The 7,500-nt window shown below is 27.3% G+C and overlaps 3 non-coding genes across 3 annotated transcripts in view; all 3 read left to right on the forward strand.

Moving 5' to 3' along the window:
• The first annotated feature begins 3,075 nt into the window (after positions 1-3,075).
• On the forward strand, positions 3,076-5,065 carry LOC138858373 (small subunit ribosomal RNA). The gene has a single exon (XR_011397507.1). It is a non-coding gene; the product is annotated as a small subunit ribosomal RNA (ribosomal RNA).
• A 627-nt stretch (positions 5,066-5,692) lies between these two features.
• Positions 5,693-5,871, forward strand: LOC138858409 (5.8S ribosomal RNA). The gene has a single exon (XR_011397544.1). It is a non-coding gene; the product is annotated as a 5.8S ribosomal RNA (ribosomal RNA).
• A 502-nt stretch (positions 5,872-6,373) lies between these two features.
• LOC138858419 (large subunit ribosomal RNA) overlaps positions 6,374-7,500 on the forward strand; it is a 3,977-nt gene continuing 2,850 nt past the window's right edge. Inside the window, exon 1 of the ribosomal RNA XR_011397554.1 lies at positions 6,374-7,500. This exon is cut by the window's right edge and continues 2,850 nt beyond it. This is a non-coding gene — a ribosomal RNA (large subunit ribosomal RNA).

Raw genomic sequence — 7,500 nt, forward strand, 5'->3', positions numbered from 1 at the left:
AAGTACTAAATGTATAAAGTCTATGAAGTAATAAATTTTCATATAAGTAGTAAATATATAAAGTCTATGAAGTAATAAATTTTCATATAAGTATTAATTGTATAAAGTCTATGAAGTAATAAATTTTCATATAAGTATTAATTGTATAAAGTCTATGAAGTAATAAATTTTCATATAAGTACTAAATGTATAAAGTCTATGAAGTAATAAATTTTCATATAAGTAGTAAATATATAAAGTCTATGAAGTAATAAATTTTCATATAAGTATTAAATGTATAAAGTCTATGAAGTAAAATATAAAGTCTATGAAGTAATAAATTTTTATATAAGTATAAAAAATATAAAGTCTATGAAGTAATGAATTTTCATATAAGTATTAAATGTATAAAGTCTATGAAGTAATAAATTTTCATATAAGTATTAATTGTATAAAGTCTATGAAGTAATAAATTTTCATATAAGTATTAATTGTATAAAGTCTATGAAGTAATAAATTTTCATATAAGTATTAATTGTATAAAGTCTATGAAGTAATAAATTTTCATATAAGTATTAATTGTATAAAGTCTATGAAGTAATAAATTTTCATATAAGTATTAATTGTATAAAGTCTATGAAGTAATAAATTTTCATATAAGTATTAATTGTATAAAGTCTATGAAGTAATAAATTTTCATATAAGTATTAATTGTATAAAGTCTATGAAGTAATAAATTTTCATATAAGTATTAATTGTATAAAGTCTATGAAGTAATAAATTTTCATATAAGTATTAATTGTATAAAGTCTATGAAGTAATAAATTTTCATATAAGTATTAATTGTATAAAGTCTATGAAGTAATGAATTTTCATATAAGTATTAAATGTATAAAGTCTATGAAGTAATAAATTTTCATATAAGTATTAATTGTATAAAGTCTATGAAGTAATAAATTTTCATATAAGTATTAATTGTATAAAGTCTATGAAGTAATAAATTTTCATATAAGTATTAATTGTATAAAGTCTATGAAGTAATAAATTTTCATATAAGTATTAATTGTATAAAGTCTATGAAGTAATAAATTTTCATATAAGTAGTAAATATATAAAGTCTATGAAGTAATAAATTTTCATATGAGTATTAAATGTATAAAGTCTATGAAGTAAAATATAAAGTCTATGAAGTAATAAATTTTTATATAAGTATAAAAAATATAAAGTCTATGAAGTAATGAATTTTCATATAAGTATTAAATGTATAAAGTCTATGAAGTAATAAATTTTCATATAAGTATTAAATGTATAAAGTCTATGAAGTAATAAATTTTCATATAAGTATTAAATATGAAGTCATACAAGTTAAAAATTTAAAAAAAAAATCGATTGTAAAAATACTTTTGATGTTATTAGTTGTATTATGACCATGACGATATTTGAAAATGATATAAATTACCCACGTATATATGAGTTTTTAAATTTTAAATAGGTTAAAAGAATTTTTCCATATATTTTCGGGTTGGTAACGTCAACATGGGAGAGAACATTTATAACAAATTTGCACAAATCTGCTCAAATTGACATATACTGAAATAGTACTTATATGAAAATTTATTGCTTCATAGACTTTATACATTTAGTACTTATATGAAAATTTTTTACTGCTAGGAAATGTATTATACTTTTATATATTTGAATTCCTTATGTTAGTTTATTAGTAAGAAATTGTTTTTAAATACTTATAAGTATGAATATTACTATACTTATATGATTTATGTATTTAGTACTTGTATGAAAATTTTCATACTTGTATGACTTTATTTACTTAGTATTTATATGGAAATATTTTTTACTTTATATGTATTTTTAAGTAAATATGAAAATGAAAGTTGATTTTGTGTGCCTTTTTATTCCTGGTTTTTATACAGTTAGTTTAAATAGAAATAGATTTTGTTTTATACAAAACTCTATATTCTGTACTAACATATTGTATATAATGAGCGTTTTTTATTCCTGGTTTTTATACAGTTAGTTTAAATAGAAATAGATTTTGTTTTATACAAAATTCTATATTCTGTACTAACATATTGTATATAATGAGCGTTTTTTATTCCTGGTTTTTATACAGTTAGTTTAAATAGAAATAGATTTTGTTTTATACAAAACTCTATATTCTGTACTAACATATTGTATATAATGAGCGTTTTTTATTCCTGGTTTTTATACAGTTAGTTTAAATAGAAATAGATTTTGTTTTATACAAAACTCTATATTCTGTACTAACATATTGTATATAATAGCGTTTTTTATTCCTGGTTTTTATACAGTTAGTTTAAATAGAAATAGATTTTGTTTTATACAAAACTCTATATTCTGTACTAACATATTGTATATAATGAGCGTTTTTTTTTTTTTTTTATTCCTGGTTTCCTACAGTTAGTTTAAATAGAAATAGATTTTGTTTTATACAAAAACATAAAAAATCTATTATTCTATACTAACATATTGTAGAAATAAATATTAAACAATATTTTAGTTTTATTTGTGAGCTATTCTAATATTTACTCATAAAATATATGTGTAAAAGGATGGTTTTTAAATAAAATAAAATATTAATGTGTTGCACCCGAAAATACTTTTTATCATATATTTATTATTGAAATAAATATAATAGAATTTGAAATTATTAATTTCAAATCAAGAAAAAAATGTATATACTCTTAAAAAAAGGTATATATATTACTATATGCATTGAAATAAAGTAAAATGTATAGAATGATATTATTTGAAAATTTTGCCAATATAAGAAGAAATATCGTTCTTACATAATAATTAAATAATAATATGTATAGAGAACGAAAATTCTTTTCACGATACCAAAACAAAAATTAAAAAAATCCATTACAAAATCACACAATAGAAATGAAATATAATGAAAAAAAATATAATAAAGAAAGAAACATAGAAAAATTGTTGTGTATATTGTAAATGTTTTTATGTTTTGTGTATTTGTGTATAATTTTCAAATAAGAAAATATCATTTTAAACTTTTATATAATATAAAAAATATTATATAAAAAAGAAATATATATTATTCTGGTTGATCCTGCCAGTAGTTATATGCTTGTCTCAAAGATTAAGCCATGCATGTCTAAGTACAAACAAATTAAAAGTGAAACCGCAAAAGGCTCATTATATCAGTTATGGTTCCATAGATCGTTAACAGTTACTTGGATAACTGTGGTAATTCTAGAGCTAATACATGCAAAATAAACACGGACCTTTTGGAACGTGTGCTTTTATTAGGCTAAAACCAAGCGATTATTCGATCGTTATATTGGTTGAACTCTAGATAACTTGCAGATCGTATGGTCTCGTACCGACGACAGATCTTTCAAATGTCTGCCCTATCAACTTTTGATGGTAGTATCTAGGACTACCATGGTTGCAACGGGTAACGGGGAATCAGGGTTCGATTCCGGAGAGGGAGCCTGAGAAACGGCTACCACATCTAAGGAAGGCAGCAGGCGCGTAAATTACCCACTCCCAGTTCGGGGAGGTAGTGACGAAAAATAACAATACAGGACTCATATCCGAGGCCCTGTAATTGGAATGAGTACACTTTAAATCCTTTAACAAGGACCTATTGGAGGGCAAGTCTGGTGCCAGCAGCCGCGGTAATTCCAGCTCCAATAGCGTATATTAAAGTTGTTGCGGTTAAAACGTTCGTAGTTGAATTTGTGCTTCATACGGGTAGTACAACTATAATTGTGGTATGTACATTACCTTATGTATGTAAGCGTATTACCGGTGGAGTTCTTATATATAATTAATACAATGTATTTTTTATATATTCCTCCTATTTAAACCTGCTTCAGTGCTCTTCATCGAGTGTTGTTGTGGGCCGGTACAATTACTTTGAACAAATTAGAGTGCTTAAAGCAGGCTCCAAATGCCTGAATATTTTGTGCATGGAATAATGAAATAAGACCTCTGTTCTACTTTCATTGGTTTTTAGATCAAGAGGTAATGATTAATAGAAGCAGTTTGGGGGCATTAGTATTACGACGCGAGAGGTGAAATTCTTGGACCGTCGTAAGACTAACTTAAGCGAAAGCATTTGCCAAAGATGTTTTCATTAATCAAGAACGAAAGTTAGAGGTTCGAAGGCGATCAGATACCGCCCTAGTTCTAACCATAAACGATGCCAGCTAGCAATTGGGTGTAGCTACTACTATGGCTCTCTCAGTCGCTTCCCGGGAAACCAAAGCTTTTGGGCTCCGGGGGAAGTATGGTTGCAAAGCTGAAACTTAAAGGAATTGACGGAAGGGCACCACCAGGAGTGGAGCCTGCGGCTTAATTTGACTCAACACGGGAAAACTTACCAGGTCCGAACATAAGCGTGTAAGACAGATTAATAGCTCTTTCTCGAATCTATGGGTGGTGGTGCATGGCCGTTCTTAGTTCGTGGAGTGATTTGTCTGGTTAATTCCGATAACGAACGAGACTCAAATATATTAAATAGATGCTTTCAGGATTATGGTGTTGAAGCTTATATAGCCTTCATTCATGCGTTCATCTTGAATGTACAAGTGTTTGAATGTGTTTATATAAGTGGAGTCGTACCTGTTGGTTTGTCCCATTATAAGGACACTAGCTTCTTAAATGGACAAATTGCGTCTAGCAGTAACGAGATTGAGCAATAACAGGTCTGTGATGCCCTTAGATGTCCTGGGCTGCACGCGCGCTACAATGAAAGTATCAACGTGTATTTCCTAGACCGAGAGGTCCGGGTAAACCGCTGAACCACTTTCATGCTTGGGATTGTGAACTGAAACTGTTCACATGAACTTGGAATTCCCAGTAAGTGTGAGTCATTAACTCGCATTGATTACGTCCCTGCCCTTTGTACACACCGCCCGTCGCTACTACCGATTGAATTATTTAGTGAGGTCTCCGGACGTGATCACTGTGACGCCTTGTGTTTCACGGTTGTTTCGCAAAAGTTGACCGAACTTCATTATTTAGAGGAAGTAAAAGTCGTAACAAGGTTTCCGTAGGTGAACCTGCGGAAGAATCATTATTGTGTTCCTATCCGAAAAGAAAAAAAAAATAATTATATAAAAACAAAATAAAAAAAAAGAATAAAAAAGAAAAAAAAGTTTTCTTTTTGTTCTTTTCATTCAAAATGTTTTGAATTATACAATGTTTTGAATGTTTTTCTGTTTTTTTTTTTTTTTTTTAACTCCTTGTAATGCATTATGACAATATATATTATATTGTGAACTTCGCATACATTGTATTTGAACGCAATAAAAAAACCTTTAAACATATAGCTGTACTTATTATTTATATAGAAAATAATATTTAATTGTGATATTTATATAAAATATTATAAATGATAAGTTAACTTGTTCACATTAACGTGTGTAATACCTTTTTTTTATGGTATTTTCTATTTGTGATTAAAAACATGTTGAAAAATTTAAAAAAAGAAAACGCACAAATAGAGAAGAAAATAATATATAAAAGGTATTACTGTTTTTGTTGACCTAAGACATGCGCAGCTGCAAATGTTTGGGTTTAAAATTACAATTTATTGAAAGATGTTTTAAACTTATGTATTAAAAATTTATTATTGATTAATTATTAATACTTTCAATAAATTAAAATTCTTTGACTTTGAATTAAAAAAATACAAAAAAATTATCACTCTAAGCGGTGGATCACTCGGCTCATGGGTCGATGAAGAACGCAGCAAACTGTGCGTCATCGTGTGAACTGCAGGACACATGAACATCGACATTTTGAACGCATATTGCGGTCCATGCTGTTATGTACTTTAATTAATTTTAAAGTGCTGCTTGGACTACATATGGTTGAGGGTTGTAAGACTATGCTAAATTAGTTGCTTATTCTTTTAGTCAATTAATAGAATTTAAGCATATGGCATATTATTGGATTGTATTTTTCAATCCATAATATTAATAGCATAAAAAGAAATATAGAAAATATATTCTTGAATACCTCATATTTGAACGAAAATTTATGATAAATGAGAATCTTAGTATTCCCATAAAAGAAAAAATTTTCAACATTATTTAAATTATATTAAATAATACATAAGAGGAATGTCTAGCATAAAATAAATTTTTATTCTAGAATTAATTCACTCTATTGTATTGAGAAAAATTTATAATAAAAAAAAATATATGATATGTGGAGGAATAATGTTGTTAATTTTATTAATTATTATATTATGAATTTTAAAAAGGGATGAAAAGATTGAATAATATTGAGTAATCAAGATATAAAAATATATTTCTTTAAAATAGCAAATAGCAAAAAAATTAAATAAAAATAAACAAATCAATCTAAAATATATTTTATACAACCTCAACTCATATGGGACTACCCCCTGAATTTAAGCATATTAATGAGGGGAGGAAAAGAAACTAACAAGGATTTTCTTAGTAGCGGCGAGCGAAAAGAAAATAGTTCAGCACTAAGTCACTTTGTCTATATGGCAAATGTGAGATGCAGTGTATGGAATATCTTAATATCTAGTATGAGAAATTAACGATTTAAGTCCTTCTTAAATGAGGCCATTTACCCATAGAGGGTGCCAGGCCCGTATAACGTTAATGATTACTAGAAAGATATTTCCAAAGAGTCGTGTTGCTTGATAGTGCAGCACTAAGTGGGTGGTAAACTCCATCTAAAACTAAATATAACCATGAGACCGATAGTAAACAAGTACCGTGAGGGAAAGTTGAAAAGAACTCTGAATAGAGAGTTAAATAGTACGTGAAACTGCTTAGAGGTTAAGCCCGATGAACCTGAATATCCATTATGAAAAATTCATCATTATAACTGTAGTATTTAATTTTAAATATTATAGTAATAGTGTGCATTTTTTTCATATAAGGACATTGTAATCTATTAACATAATAAAATATTTATCAAAAGATCATTGGTTTTTAAGTTTATTCAAATTAATTTGCTTTTAGCTTATTAACATAGAATAATTACTGATGATTTGATAAAGTGTTGATAGATTTTATTATATATAATGCTAAAATTCTTTTGAATTTTACAATAATATTATTATCATTGATTTTAATATTAATTGTATGCATTTATATGATTAACAATGCGAAAGATTCAGGATACCTTCGGGACCCGTCTTGAAACACGGACCAAGGAGTCTAACATATGTGCAAGTCATTGGGTTATATTAAACCTAATGGCGAAATTAACTTAACTGTATTAATAATGGGATTAATTTTTAATGTATTACATTATTAATTCAATCCCGGGGCGTTCCATATAGTTATGTATAATGATAATTTATTATTATTTATACCTCTAACTGGAGCGTACCTTGAGCATATATGCTGTGACCCGAAAGATGGTGAACTATACTTGATCAGGTTGAAGTCAGGGGAAACCCTGATGGAAGACCGAAACAGTTCTGACGTGCAAATCGATTGTCAGAATTGAGTATAGGGGCGAAAG

This window comes from Bactrocera oleae, unplaced genomic scaffold (genome assembly GCF_042242935.1).
Source record: "Bactrocera oleae isolate idBacOlea1 unplaced genomic scaffold, idBacOlea1 ctg00000009.1, whole genome shotgun sequence".
NCBI classification, from domain to species: domain Eukaryota; kingdom Metazoa; phylum Arthropoda; class Insecta; order Diptera; family Tephritidae; genus Bactrocera; species Bactrocera oleae.